The sequence below is a fragment of the Protopterus annectens genome, chromosome 5.part0 (genome assembly GCF_019279795.1).
Source record: "Protopterus annectens isolate FY-2018-M chromosome 5.part0, PAN1.0, whole genome shotgun sequence".
Taxonomy (NCBI): domain Eukaryota; kingdom Metazoa; phylum Chordata; order Ceratodontiformes; family Protopteridae; genus Protopterus; species Protopterus annectens.
In genome coordinates this window covers 1,924,938,763-1,924,955,881 of record NC_056735.1, presented here as the reverse complement: position 1 = coordinate 1,924,955,881, position 17,119 = coordinate 1,924,938,763, and positions in this window count along the sequence as shown.

The window sequence follows — 17,119 nt, the reverse complement described above, 5'->3', positions numbered from 1 at the left end:
GCATTCGGATGTGTAACATAGCTCTTGTATTCCTTTACACAACGGATGCAGGTATGCATCCGCTGCTGATAGTGTTTCCCACGCGAGATGTTGCGGTTATGCCGCTGTCATTGACTGCCTGTATGTTTTTGCTGCTATTGCGGCTTGTATCCCTTTGATATGTGCGATGGGGTATATCGGCGGTTGTGGGTGACGGCTACAGGTTGTGGGCCTTGCATTTCTACATACACGGTATGCTTGTGTGTGTGCTCCATCCCTGCCTGGGGAGCTGCAAGTTACCTGTCTGTTGTTCTAGGAGTGTAGGTTTTGTTGATGTCGTCTGGTGTCGGTATCGCCTGCATGTGTGCTTCCTGCATGTATTCCTCCGTCACATCGGTAGTATATCTGCGGCTGTTCGTACGTGCTGACTATCCCTTGGCATTTTGTCCCAGATATTTACGGTCATTGTGGTCCTGTACTTGGGACGGCCTGTATGCTACCGGTTGCCACCTATTCGGGTGGCGATTGCTTGTTTAACACTCGTAGAGCACACAGCGGTGTTTACGGGCCGATACGTAGCCACGATTGGTGCCGGGGTAGCACATGCGTATTTCCGTGGTACATGACTATTGCTGTGTAACGTTGCCGACGTATCATTTTGAAATTAACATATCGGTGCCATACATACGGTCATGGTTTGTACATACATCCTTTGCATTTCATGTTGGCTATACTCCTGTGGTACATTCTGGGACATTTTCGCTTTGCATCGTTTTACGTCACCACGCGCCTAGCCAGGGAGGGGCTCTCAGTACTACTTTGGGGGTACTGCTGTACATACGCCTGTGGTTCCTATACTGTATGCCTACACATGTTATTCCACTCTTCCTGTCACATGTCACCTACATACACATTTTACAGTGGCACACACATTACACTCGCACAGCGGAACACACGACACCCTCACCGCACACATACACATACTGCCGCTGTCACAGGGACGGTTGCACACAGTACCTATGTTACCCGCATCACCGGCGGCGGTGTCTACCTCCGCCCTCATATCCTAATAATATTACCCGCACATGTCCTGTTACTGTACCGTGGCCTGGCGATCATCCCGACTCGCGACTATGCATTTAGGTAGGTTGACCTTTCCATGGTTGCCATTCCCTGTTCTGTCAACCCTCCCGGATACTCGGGTTGTCGTTCACTATGTTTACTATGTAGAGATATCGCGTCTTACTTCTCTGTCACCTTGCATCCCTCTGATTCCCTGTCTTACCTGTTGTACTTTATATCTGTGTATGTGTACATATATTTCTACGTGTGTAATGATATCTATCTCCATATCTGTGTATGCACATATGTACATATGTATACACCTTGCGGCGAACGTGGCAGCATACGGCTACGCCGTCTGCTGTAGGACCCGCGTACGGTTGAGGTGTTGGCATTCCATGCTCCGCTGGCTGTTGGGTGTGCAGTGTTTGGGTGCTACCTATGTTGGAGTCACACATGGGACCGCCCATACGGTACACATTATGGGTGGCCATGTTTGTGTGCCGTCCATTTCACTGTGTGTGCAGGTAGGGAGGTGTCAGTCCATGGGGCCTACGCTGTCAGAGTATGTGCTATACGTTCCCTCTTTGCCAAGGCATAGGCATATTGGGTACGCCTCCGTCTGCCTACTGGGGCTGGCACAGTGTGTTCATGGCGCTGAACGCTCTGTGCCTGTGCTTGCCTTGGCAGTTGTGGCGGGCTTGGTGGCCCTCCATCATTATGTCCCTGCAGCAGCTGTTTCCGCAGGATCATATTATGTAGCATGGCACATACTATGAATATGTGGGCACATGTGCCTGGAGAGTACTGCAGGGCTCCATCGGATGTATCCAAGCACCGGAACCATGATTTCAGCATCCCAAACACACGCTCTATGATTATTCTGGTTTGTGCGTGTGCCTCATTATGGCGTTCTTGCATGTGTGTGTGTGCATTTCTGATGGGTGTCATCATCCACGGCTCCAGTGCATAGCCAGCATCCCCCACAAGGTGACCTTGTGTGATGTCCCCCCTGGCGAATACCTGATACAGCTGTGAGGCATGCCAGATATGGGAGTCGTGGTAGCTTCCAGGGCTGCCAGCACACACATCCATGATAATGCCCTGTGCATTGCACACGACCTGGCAATTGATGGAGGGGAATCCCTTGCAGTTTATGTAGCGTCTACCCTGCTCCCTGGGTGGTGACTTGATTTCTATGTGCGCACAGTCTATCGCACCCAGTACCTCCGGGTATTGTGCCACACGGTGGAAGTGGCGCATATTGCTAGCCAACTCCTCCTGAGATCTGGGGAAGTATATATACTCATGGGCATGTCGTAACATGGCATCCAGAAACTGGTGTAGTACCCTGGATGCTGATGCCTGTGAGATGCCCATTATATCCCCGGTTGGCATTTGAAAGGTACCTGTAGCCAGTATTCGCAAGCTTACACAAACCTTTGTGTCCACTGGGATGGGCTCCCCTCTGTTGTTTCTTGTTCTCAGGCGTGGCCGGCACAGCTCCACTATTTGCTGTAACGTGTCCCTGTCCACCCTGTAATGCTCTACTATCTCCAGGTCTTGAAGCCCCTGGTAGGTTACCCTTGGTCTGAACACTCTCCTTCTCCTCTGAGGCCTACAGTAGTTGTCGGCACCCTCCTCCGCAACTCCATCTGTCTCTGACACATGCTGATGTATCATGGCCACGGCGGCACCCAACATATACATTTTAAAAGTTCCCCATGTGTTTACACCCTAAAGTGCAGCGTTTGGGAATACGCGCTGTGTGTTGTGTGCATTCACACTTTATACTGTTGTGCTGTACACCCGGTGATGTCATTGGGTGTGTCTGTGCGGCCGTATCTGTGGATTATCTTCCGTGTTTTACCGTTGGCACTGCAACGCTGTTGCCTTTGGTGTTACATTACACTTGCCTGCATTGGTTTAGCTTTACACCTTACCTTACTGTTTCTGCACGTTGCACCTACTATTTCCTGGAGTGCATCCTGCAGGCACATGGCATATCATGCATTTTGTCTGCCGCCGTTATGCTACCTCTCTGCTTGGCTGTGCTGTATCGGTTCTTCGCTCTTTGCAATTCTGCTACATCCCCTACTTTCTTTGCATTCATATGCCTCCCCTTTCCGTTTTGCGGATTCTGCATGCAGAGTTGTCAGCTGCCGCCAATTGCCCTTCGTGGGTTGATTGGTGTTGATTGCTCATTACGACTCAATTACACTGCTTCCGCATTTCCTCATATTCTCCGCATCACCTTCCTGTATCCGTGGTTGTTGACGGGGCGGCCGTCACATGACTGGGTTGGGGGAACGTAGTCATCCTCGTGCACATGCATCTGTGCGCGCATTGTGTACTCTCAGCTCATCTATTTCCTCACACGCCGGTCCTGCTGCTGTGATGTGCATTGTACAGCCCATGTTTGCTGGGCTTCAATGTGCTTCCTCCTACAGTGGCACACCCCTCTGCGGTTGACATGTATTCCCTCTAGGCCACTCCTCGGTGTATTACCGCTGTGCCGTTTGGTGCAGCCTTACGCCGGCGGGGGGTTTGCGATTCAGTATTATCTGCCTCATTTGCATGGCATTGACTACTAATACATGGTTACGGCGCCGGACACTGCCGCCACTCCTTGGCAACCCTTGAGCTGTGGTTGTGGCTTTCCATGCATACTATGGTGTATTGTGGCTGTGAAGCTGATGTGTATTATACTGCTCTTTTATGACATTGTCATATTATTTCATTGTTTCGCACCTTCCGCGGACATGTCCTGGGGTTCTGCTGTGGTTTCTGCGGACATACCATTTATGTCATTATTTACATTTTGTGCATGTTTTCTTTTGACATTCTCGGTGTCTTTCGCCATTGGCATATTGCACCAGTATGATACCTGACGTTGACAGCCTTCCGTTACTCCTATGTCATGTTTGGATATATGTAAACCGTTTTTTTTGGTTTACATTGCCGTGCCCTTATGCTACGCCTGCGCCACTTCGTGGATCGCTATATGCCTTCATTTGCATGGTGCAACACCGCACATGGGGTGTTTAACATACCTACGCCGGAGGCGGCGCAACTCAGGCACACGCCGGTAGTGCACGTGGAATTGGATCGTACCTGAATCGCTCGGTGGCCATGTCTGGCGTTGTGGCGCCTACGCCATGCGTGCGCCTGGCGCAAGTTTCATGAATCCCGGGGATAATGATCGAATGTGGGAGAAGAAGCTGTTGGATTTTGTAATTGGAATTATACATTGTTGAATAAAATCCCACTGTTGATATGCATCGGTTTATTGTATCTAAACATCGCACTGATCTTTGTTGTTGCCACATATTTAACTGTATTCCAATCTTTACATAATGAAGTGCTCACATAGTAATCATTGTTTATAGATGAAACATATTAGCAATTATAACATGCTCAGATTTTCATATTCAGACTCTATCCCCCAAAAGACATAATCAATATCTTAACTGGTATGTGTACTTGTAGCTCGTAACACCAGTGCACCACCTATATCATGGCTGTCTGGAAGCAGTTATATGGGCTGATGTCAGAGTGAGTGTGTAAGCACATCTGAACAAAGTAATATTGCAGTAATGTTATATATCCTCATAAAATTAACAATGAGCCATGCACATTATTAACAATAGTTAAGTACTTACATTTTTACCTGGGAGGCATTTGCATACCAGATGGGTACGTCATAATGTAAATCCAAAAAGATCACATATATGATGCCGCAAAACAGAGTAAAGCTATAGTATAGCTTATGTGGATTCAAACCCTGCACCCGTTACACTGTAACTGAGTACAGACATCATTATTACATTGTACCATTAGAGAGACTACAAGGAACATAATTCTCTGACTTTGCTAATGTACAATGTGGTAAGTTACACTCATTGATGGGTTTCTTGTTTGCATGACTGATAGTTAAGTCTTCAAGCAGGTGTAATATATATATATATATTTTTAGTGTTTGTCATAAGACGGGAACTATCATTCCCTGTGGTGCATTACTGTCTGACACAAATGCACATTGTCAAACATCTTACAGAATTTGAAGATGATATGGATAAAAGTGCAGGAGTTTCAGCAATTAGAATGAGTACAAATAATTACAATTTGAGGAAATTCACAGGATTAGAACACTGCACTAAAGGCATTACAAAGGCTTATTAACATCATTAATATGTTGCATAAAAAGCAGAATGTCAATTACTGGTTTAATTCATTGTTCACATGATCATAGGATCATAAAAGGTTACTGGGGTAATGACCTTGGGGCCCTTACAAGCCAAGCCAAGAGTTTATCCCCAAAAAAGAAACCTCAGTCTGCGAGACCAGCTATGTTATATGGGTTAGAGACAGTGGCACTGACAAAATGGCAGGAGTCAGAGCTGGATGTGGCAGAGTTAAAGATGTTAAGATATGCACTGGATGTGACGAGGGTAGACAGGATTAGGAATAAGTATATTAGAGGGCCAGCCCAGGTTGGACAGTTTGGAAACAAAGCCATAGAGGCGAGATTGCATTGATTTGGACATGTGCTGAGGAGAGATGCTGGGTATATTGGGAAAAGGATGCTAAGGATGAAGCTGTCAGGTAAGAGGAAAATAGGAAGGCCTAAGATAAGGTTTATGGATATGGTTAGAGAGGAAATGCAGGTGGTTGGTGTGACAGTGCAAGATGCAGAGGACAGGAAGAAATGGAAACAGGTGATCCGCTGTGGTGACCTCTTACTGGGAAAAGCCGAAAGAAGAAGAAGAAGAAGTACAGTGAAGATCAGAATATTCGCCCTTTCCTCACTGTAGTGTGATCTTGGAGTTGGAGTATATATTTAGTGGGGGTGTGGTGGGCACAGCACCCCACAGTAGAGATTTTGAATTCCTGCATTTACACTCATTTGAGCATTCAACATGTTGCACATTCGTCTATTTAATATAGAACCACCTCTGGGAAACAAACCTCTCTCTCCAGCAGGTTTTTGTTGATGTTGGATATTATATTTAGGCCTTTCAAGCAGTTAATGCATGAGGAGTTAGACTTATGTATATGGAGCATCTCTAGTAGTGCAGGGTCCAATATTGCCTTGTAAGCACAGCACAGATCACCTTTGAGTAATCTGTATGATACTGAGTATTGATTTGAGACTGTTAGCATAGGACAGGTGTTGTAGGTCCTGGATTCTCTTTGCGAGGTATTTCTGTGACCTTTACAGTTGGTGCAGGTATTTGGAGTGGTACATACAAAAGGAGGTGTTATACTCAATTATTTGCCTAATGAGGGAGGAGTACAGAGAAATAATAACCTCCTTTTTTTGGATGCAATCCCTTTACTTATGAGATGAACCAAGTAAAAGGCTTTTCTGATCACTGCAGCTACATGATGGTCAAATGTGAAATTGTTGTCAACCTGAGTACCCAGGTCTCTCACCACAGCTTGTGTGCTTAGGGGGTTGCCTTTTTTGTGGTAATTAATAGGGGCCATGTTTTTGCCAAGTGGTATGATAATACATTTTTTTGCATTTAACTTAAGGGCATGACTTTGGCACCAGCCATTTGTTGCTGTAAGTCCCTCTTGCAGTATAACATCATTTGGGGAGTCAATGACAGCACCCAACCTGCAGTCATCCACAAACTTGGTCAGCCACAGGCCTTTTGTCTTTGCCTGGACCTCTGAGAAGTAGATGCCAAGCAATAGGGGTCTCAGGACAGATCACTGGGGAACACCACTAGTGACAGGTATGCCGCTGGAGGTGGAGGCACCTATTTTGACCTTGTGGGTCCTATTGGACAGTGAGCCAGTTAGCCACCCACCTGATGAGATAGGGACTTATGCCAAGATGTGTTAGCTTTTTGATGATGCCCAAGTGAGGGATTGTATCAAAGGCCTTGGCCAAGCCTAGGTAAGCTATATATACTGACTTTCCCCTCATTCAGGGCCTTGGTGACAGTCTCAAAGAAGTCAGTCAGGTTCAACAGGCAAGATCTGCCCTTGAAGAATCCGAACTGGGTGGGGTCAGGTACTTGGAGATTGCCTATGTCCTTGTTTATGAGATCCATAATAATACATTCCATGGCTTTACAGATCAGACTTGTCAAGCTAATGTGGCAATAGTTTCCAAGATCAGTAGTGTCACCACCTTTGTGCAAGGGGATGACAATGGCAGTTTTCCATTCTGCTGGAATGAAGCCTGTACTTAGGCTGTGGTTGAATAGAGTGCTCAATCGTGAAGCTAGTTCTTGCTGGAAATGGTGCAGAATATGGGCTGGGATACTATCAGGTCCCATGCAGGCTGTATTCTTTGCCTTGGATAGGGCCTTTAACACTTGATTTATGGAGATATGAGGTGTGGGACATATATCAGGTATTTTGAATGGGTCTTTGGAGGGAATAGGGGGGGTGAGGTTTGCACTGAACCTATCTGCTAGCAGGTTGGCTAAGTCAACAGGAGCAGTGTAAGTGTTACCATTAAATACTAATTCAGAACAAACCTGGGCTTTGCCATGGAGGTTTCTGACGTAATTGAAGAAGGCTTTGTGGTTTCCCTTTGTTTCAGAGGCTAGTTTCAATTCATAATTGGCTTTGGAGGTGTTTACTAATGATCTAATTTACCTGTTGAAGCTGAGGAGGGAGTTTTTCCAATTTGGAATTTGTTCCTTTTTACCCTTGGACAACAGTTTCTTCCTTTTGCTGTAAAGCCTGTTGATAGAGGATGTCCACCAGACAGGTCTGTATTTCCTTGAGGAGCAGGTTGTAGTTCTGTTGGGTATGGCTGACTCCATGCAGTTATGCAGTTGCTTTTATACAGCATTGATGTACTGTTCAGAATAGTTGTCTGCATCATCTGAGGGGGGCAGTGGCGAGAAGCTACTAATGTCCTCCCTTAGGAGGTTGTAGTCAGCTTTTGAGAAGTTTTTTAGCCTGGTTACAGCTGGGGGAGGGGGTTGGGTAGGATAAAAACTTAAAATGAGAGAGACCGATGATCTCATCTCATCAGGGAAGAACATACTATGGGAGTGGTGCAGCAGTCACTCATGTTGGCGACAACCAAGTCCAGAATGTTATCTTCCCTTGTGGGAGATGAGACGAGCTGTTCCAGTGCGTTAAAAATGACAAAGTTAAGGAATCGTTGGGCGAGTGAATTAGAGCAGGAATAGTTTACCCAGTCTATGGTGGGGTAGTTGAAGTCACCAAGGATCAGGGTGTTAGGGGGTACCTTGATGGAGTCAAGTATGTCCAAGTAGGAGGAGAGAGTGTCCTGAGTCCTGAAGGGGGGGGTCTATAGCTGGCTATAACGTGGATAGGTGTCTTGCCAACTGCCAGTTGCACCTCTTCTTCTGCAGTGGGCAATCAGGTGGCACTACATTTATGCTATCAGACTTTAGTTTTTTTTTTTTTCTTACGCAGTGCAATTGTGATGATGGGGGATAGGACAGATGTTATGATGAAAAGGAAGATGAGGGTACAACCAGTTTACGAAGGGCAGACTTACTCACCTAATTTTTTTGTGAAGAATTAATTGTGTAACCTCATATGTCTTAATGCATGGCATAACTCTTCTCCATTGTTTTTAACGTGTATGTTTGCTTAAGGGGTAATCCATATTCACAATGCTGGGGATAACATTCACATTGTTATGTAAATTACTCAAAAACTATTACAAAACAAATAGTATATGCAGCTGTGTGTCAACACCGCTGTGATTATTATGTAGGTAAACTGATCAATCATTCAGAGAAGAAAAAAATAAACCTGTGTTTGATATTAATAACAAGAAACACACTAATGCTTGGCTCAGCACATAATAGAAAAAGGAGAGGAGTATGTTTTTAAATTCCATGCACTAGATTATGTACATCCAAATCCTATGTACGGTATTTTTATGAATCATACAGAAGTGGCTAAAATAAAATCAACTCAAAGCCTACATATATACTGGGCTCAATGAATTTTTGTCCTTGAAGCTTCATAATATGTTTTAAATATATTTTGTAATTAAATTATGATGTCATCTGTCATGTGTCTTAATTGTACTCTATCAAGGTGTTTTATGATTTCAAATACGAGATTGAAGAAGCTGTTTGAGAAAATGCATTTGTTGTGTTTATATATTTTTACTTTGACATTATTAAATGTTTTTATTCATTCATATCATGAGCGGACAGGTTATCCGCTGTGGTGATTCCTAACTGGGAAAAGCCGAAAGAAGAAGAAGAATGGTGAATTGTACTGGTTTTGAGACATTTACACTGCATTTGCATAGAACTGCGGTGGTGGTGCTGCGGTAGCATTGTCGCCTCACAGTAAGACGTTGTCCTGTTTGATTCTCAGCTAGAACGTCTTCTGTGTGGAGACATGCATGAATGGGTGTACCTTCATTGAAGCTTATGGGTCACGGCCGGCAACTCGGCACGTAAAAATCTACTGCCAATCATTAGCAGACCGGAGTTCCACTGTGGCGACCCCTAACCAGGAAAAGCTGAAAGACATAACAACACTAGTGTACTTTTCTGACTGTGGATTCACAGTGTAATGTATCTTCTTCTCAAATATGCTATGTTTGCACAGTCACCTCATATAAATTTTAGATAACACTGCCAAATTGTGGATAAAAGTTCAGTCATATTTCCCAGTGAGTATAACATAAATGTATTTGTTGTAAGATTAACTTGTTTGACACACCCTTTGAATGTGGGATTGTTTCATTAACATGGATCCTTAACACATCATTGACTGATCAATACTGCTAATGAGGCACACTTGGAAGGCTTTAACTTGACAAAGTCTTAATCACCATTACTATTGTGCTCCGGCATGTATTTACCCCCATTGCTTATTGTGCAAGTTGAGTGATTCAGAAAGTGTAATGAATTGAGAGCTAATTAGCATATTCAACATGCTCTGGGTGTTTCTCTTCACTTGGTAGGGATCTTCCATCATGTTATGGATGGTTTTCCTCCCCATGTGCTTCCAAATCTAACTTGTTTCAACAGTTTTGCTCCAGAAATAAGGATACATTTACAAATATTGGAAGGTGTAGCTTCTCCTATACAACTACTCATTTGCACTATGTTGATATGTATTTTGTTTGTGTTATCTAGCTGCACTGTTTCACTATAATCTGTTAAAGCTTAAGGAATTTAATTGATGGGGTCAGTGTAACATTCACACATATGCGCAGACATTTTTAGTAGACTAAGAGAAACAGTTTAGATATTAATTTTCTGGAGAGGAATACCTCTTGACATATCCACTTCAATAGTGGACAACTGAACACATGTTTAAAATTTCAGTCACTGAATATTATATGTTTTTTTCCATTCTGTATATCGTTACTAAACTTATGAAGTATTCCGCTTGCTAGATGGACACCTGTGCATCTGTTATTCATTTTTGCCTTTTGTTGTTTGGGGGGATGCTTCAGAACATTATATTGCTTATTCTATGTGTATAGGCTACAGCTATGTTAAATATTATGGTGGGGAACTTGCATAAGTATTTAGACTGTTGTTTGCATTTTTTTAGATTACAGGCCTGTTTGTGTCAGAACTGAGTATTTTGTTTTCTGATTCAGTGAAGATATATGTATTATCGTTTTATAACTGTTAATGTGTGTGCATTTCCAGTGTAGTAACTTGTGTTCTGATATCCATTTTTTATTCCCTCACAACTGAAATATGACTAATAAAACTGCAAATGGCACATCCTCACAGAAGCCTCATTTTTCTGAGGCTGAGAAAGAGATGATAGTACAGGTCTTCATCTACAAGGTGAATAGCTCCTTGATATGCAAATCTCTAACAAGTCCTTCTGTGACTATGTCTGGTGGCAGGTGGTCGAGAATATCGATGCTGTTGGTGGCCAGGGCCATATATATGCAATGGCCTGACATAGGGTCACTGATATGATTCACAAGTCCAAGCTCAGAAAATTGGTTGATGCACAGGAGCAGAGGGCAACTGTTGGTTGTCTCTTTACTAAAGCAACACTTAGAGATGTCGGAGTTACTGTCGTTACTCACAGATGCAGATACTCTCAGAATTTCACAGTGCAGTGCTGGATGTGAGGGAAGAGTTGGACAGAAGCCACATAATTTCCAATAGTGATGTTCCAGGTATGCCATTCAAATGATTTTATGCCCACCTTTGCAATTGATAGCCACATGTATGCTTCTACTATGTCTTTCACCTATTGTGTCTAGGTTCATCTGGCTTTGTGGTGTAGTGACCACCTGCACATGGTACTGACATACTTAAATATATTAGTTATGTTTAGTAGTCAATGAACTTATACAACTTGCATGTATGGTTGTGATATTTATCATACCTCTCAACTGTACAGATTTTTGCAGTGTTTTTTTCTGTCAAATTAATGGCAAATCATTAAAGACTGGAGTTAGAAAATAATGACAGACATTTTCATACCCTTCAAAAAATCCATGCTAATGCAAGACCTGTTCTATCAACTTGCTAAATCTGTAAGAGCAATATTTACAAAGTGTCCCTATTTTTGGGCCTTTATCCCACTTTTATTTATGGCTTTGTCAAGATATCTAGCTCCAAGAGGTTGAGAGGAATGTTGTGCATCATACTTATTATGGATATTTTTATTTATTTATTATGTGTTAGTGTATTCACAGGAGTAGCATTGTCTGTCACTAGAACTGTAGACCATCTTTTGTCTGATGTTTGAGGATCTCTTTCCTCCTATGATGATATTGATGATGAACCAGCACGGTCTTAGGCTGTAGAGGGTGTAACTGTCACAGGGAATATGCCCCACCCCACATATCTCTTCCCCACATTATGGACAGAGACAGTATGCATAATTATACCGAAGACAACAAACCATCTGGGAATGGGAAGGTTGATGGTGACATAGGTGATCAGGGTAGTCTGGTAGCTCAAGGTGAAGACAAGACATAGCGGAATTTAACCCTATCGATAATCAGTGAGAGTTACCACACAGGGTGTTGGTAGAGTTGTTCAAAGAATGCATGCGTACTGCCCTCCTGCTGAAGTTGGTATGTAAGTCACTACCACCCATCATGGCAGAACAGGGAAGTTCTGTCAGGGCCTCAAAAGAGGTTATGAGACTACTGCATGCTGTGCATGCTGACATTTGAAACTGCATGAACTGGGTGTGACTCCTTGGACAGGATGAAAGAAAAACCTGACTATGCAACTTCTTTTCTGAGTTGTCTGTTGGAGGATGGGCAACATCAATGAGCCATGCTGCTGGTACATTATCCAATGTCAGCCAGTATGCCAGATCCCACTCCCACAGTCACAGCCAGATCATGGTCAAATGGGGCCTTAGGCAGGGTAATAGATGCTCGCCGCCCCCACACACACACACACACACACACACACACAGAGCAGCCCCCTCCCCAGCCATTCCAGTATTCTATTACTTGACTATTTCTCCCCAGTTACCATAAATAATGTTCAGACTTGTCATTGTGCATACTGTTTTTTTATTTACTTCTACAATGATTACAGATATTGAAATAAAAGTTTTAAATTAAAAGTTTATAGCAGAAACACTGATAACCATTTGCAAAAAAAACAATGCAGTTTCACAATGAAAACAGGCTTAGCATGAGCAGTAAACTTCTCTGCCCTTGAAACTCACATTTATGGAAACTGGATTGAAACCTACATATAAAGAAAATTCATCTGGCCACTGACAGATTAAGTTTACCTTTGGGCCATTTTCAAACCATAGGCTCCTTGCACATATTTTTAGGGCCACGGGTACTTGCATGTTTTATTTGATTCACCTTACTAGTTGTAATAAATTATATTCCTAGTACAATAAAGCACCACTTTTTAAAATGTGTTTTAAATGTACAGTTTCGAACATTCTTTCAGTAAGCAATGAAACAAAATGTATAAACCAATAATGGCAAAATTACCCATTTCAGAAAATTTCAAAGATAAAAGTCCACTCAAACTTCTGTCATTACAATCCATTAATATCAGTCAATATGCACAATCCCTGCAGAAGTAAAACTAATGAGAATAATTCCACATTAAAGATATCTGTAACTAATGAAGAGGTTGCTACTGGCAAACAAGTTTAAATGTCAGTGTTTCAACTACAAATTCAGTGCCTACTACCTTTAATTGCCGATGTCATATTAAAATAAAGTTGATAAGCAGGTAATATTGCAGTATAGAATGGGTGACAAACCAACAACAAGTTCAGAATCACTAGGTATCTCATACAAAGGAAGACACACTCAGGAGTGCAGTAAGCCCCTATGCACCACAGTAACAGCAATCCAAAGGGCACTGCAATACCAGCACTCCATCTACATGTTGTGGGAGTAGAATATGCAGCCTTCTGCACTAAGGGCAATTATGCTACTAATACTAATTTCAAATTGTACAGCACAACCAGTGATTGCCATTTGCTAAACAAAACAGTTGCACATTGAAAACAGATTTAGCATGAGTAACAGTAAACATCTCTTCCTTTGAAACTCACAATTCTTTGAAAATGTACTGAAACTCATAATTCCATGAAGATGTACTAAAACTTGAACTCACATTTCTTTCAGCAGTCTGGTAGTTGGTGTAGAGGATTCAGGCTCTTGTCACCTGTAAGCAAGGCACAGGGTTTGAGTCTAATCAAAATTAATTGCCTAATTTCTTCCTCTTAACTTGAACATTACACACCGTATCTCTCAATCTTTTTGTGGTAGAATTCTGGACAAAGCCTAAAATAATGGGAGTACAATGACCCAAAAATAAGGACAGATTTTAAATTTTGCTCTTTTTAATTTAGAAAGTTGCAGTAACCGGATTACTGTTCCCTTGCATTTAGGATATGAAGTCTGAAACGTGTATATGTCATTATTTAGTGATTTCAGTCCTCAGTGATTTACCAGAAAACTACAAATTTTATGAGAAACAGACCAAATATATAAGGCTAAATCTGGACATTCTGTGAAAAATCTGGACATTTGAGAGGTATGTTACACACACGCATGCATGAGCACGCGCACACACACACACACACACACACACACACACACACACACACACACACACACACACACACACACACACACACACACACACACTTTCTCTGTCATGCAGCAGCAATACACACTTTCTCTCTCATGTAGCAAAAATGAATGACTAGTTTAAATTCCAGCCACACAAACACCCCATTCTCTCTCACACAAGAAAACACACGCACACTTTCTCTCTCATACAACCATGAACAAATGGCTAATTTAAATTCTGCACACACACACACACACACACACACACACACACACACACACACACACACACACACACCTTCTCTCTCATACAGCAACACACACACACACACACACACACACACCTTCTCTCTCATGCAGCAACACAGACACACACACGCATGCACGTGCGCACACACACACACACACACACACACACACACACACACACACACACACACGCACACACGCACACACACACACACACACACACATACACACACAGCAAAACACATACACACTTTCTCTCTCATACAGCCATGAATGTAATGCCTAGTCTAAATTCCATGCATGTCTCTCTTACACAAGTGTGGAATGTTGCAGGCATGATCCCCCTTAAAGGAGAAGATGCTGCCACTGCAGTGCTAAGGAAAAAGAGTTTAGTTTTTTTTTAATTAATTAAATAAAAATGTGGAAAATCCCTGGTCAGTGCCACCCAGCCATAGGGCCCTAGGTGACTGCCTTGATCACATTGTGCTGGATCCAGCTCTGCTCATGATATAAGCACTTCCACAGATACATTCAATGTGGATGTGTCTATTCCCAGGCAAGGTCATCCACAATCTCATGTCCTTGGATATGGTCATGATGACAGTTCATCCAGATTCCACTCCAACTTTGAGCCATAGTCTTAGAACTAGCAATGCAACTCTTGGAAGAAGCTTTTCTCATTGTTTGGGGCATCAATGCCCAATCCAATTTTCTTCTATGCATGTTTGAACCTGTCTGGTATCCCAGGGTATAGTGCTGGCACACACAGTCTTCTGCTGTGTCCCTGCAGAAACACACAAAAGACTGCATGCTGCTCATGACACATTACTTACACATACACTTCAGCATGAACTTCCTCACGATGACATAAAGCCCCCATATCTGGACAAACTTGTCTTAAGTATGTATACTTGCTTTTACCACAGCGTTCACACTCACACACTTCCAGTGTGAAAGACATGCATTCCTGTAACCCCACACACAGATGCAGATGATGATAACTGTGCCCTACCATTTGGGCAATCTGTGACATGGGCTGCCTGTATCTCATGCACAGAGTGGCCAGCCAATGCATGCATAAGCAAATTCTAGTTATCCTTTCTATACTTTTATTTTTTTATATAGTTTTAATGTGTCTCTATTCTGCTTATGTTCTGTCACCGTAGTAATAGTTGTGTAGGATAGCTTTCTTACCGACCTATGAAAATAATGTTGGCAGTGCTCTGCCCCTTGGAAGGGTGCCTGACTTGGGTTGCATATGTCTGATGCACAGAGTGGCCAGATAGTGCTTGTGAAGACAAAGACTGGTCGTCTTGTGCTTACGTTATCATTTCTATGTATCTTTACTCTGCTTAAGTCCTGTAGTGGTAGTAGTAGTAGTAGTAGTAGTAGTAGTTATGTAGGATAGCTTGTTCAGTCGCCAGCACAAATGATGCTGACAATTGCCCTGCCTTTTGGAAGGGAGTCTGACTTGGACTGTTTATGTCTGATGACAGAGTGGCCAGCCAATGCAGGGGAAAGCACTGTCTGATGTCTTTGAATGCTTCATTGTTTCTGTATTTGCTAGGTGTATCAGTTTATTTTGTGTGCACTCCTATATACTCATCTTCATCATTTTTTGCTGTCTGCTCATCTAAGCAATCCTGTCCTGGTTTGCGATTGATTTTGCTGTAGCTTGAATTCTTTATTCATTTGCAGCTGAATATGAGTTCTTTACTGAATATGCCATTAATGATCTGCTAAAATAAAATTATTTTGTACGGTGTACTAATTAATTAAAACTACAAGAAAAGCCTAGCCAAGCTAGAGTTTTCACTGTGTGATAACTTAAACTTCCTGTAATAGACGCCCATGGGATATATGCAAATGACCTCTTAAGGACATCAAGTGTTTCAGCTTTATGGTTTGTAAATGTCCATGATTTTTTACTTTTGCTTTTTCAAGTCTTTGTGGATCCTTTCAGGCCATTAAAACCAAATGCCACTAGCTGTGGAAATGCATGTTCCAGCCTTCTTATGACCTCCTCAGCACAGCATATATGGACTGTTTGGCTACACTTTAGAAACACAGGGACTTTACACCCAGCTGATGTCCATAACCATTAAGGTTTTAATCTCTGGTACAGTGCACTAAATGCTATGTATATTTAAAGGTAACAGCTGACAACATTATTGATCTTTGCTCCTCATGTCAAAAGTTGGATGATTTGCTTACCATTATTAGTTGTAAATCTAGCCTTACTGATGATTGCACTTCTGCAATTGTCACAGCTTGGAGAACTGTTGTTACATATATTAATGACTGGACTGGTGAGATAAATAATGTTAGGCAAAGAGAAAACAAAGCATGTTTTGGAAAGGACGTGTCTTTGTAAAGATCACTCATACCCTGTTGAACAAAAAAATACCACTGACGACTTTGGGATTCTGGATACAAGTATTCAGCATCCTGAGGATTCAGAGCATATAGATGAAAATAAAAAAGAAACAAAGGAAGAAGTTCACAAAAATATCAAGGGAGAAAAAGAAACTGATAAATGTCTGCAAAGCAAAGAAAATACATAGTAAAATTGAGACTGTTTATGTAACACACAGGTTACAGGGGATGAGAGAAAGACATATTTTTTCCAAAAGAGAAGGTAGAAAAAAGAGGAAAGGGGCAGGTGAAAAAGGAAGAAATCAAAACTAAATGTTGAAGGATTGAAGATTATTGCTGTAAGAAAAAAGATGAGAAAGACAGACACTGACAACATGGTTTAAGCTGTGGATGTACAAAGCCAGCTGGATGACAACTGGATGCTGAGAAATG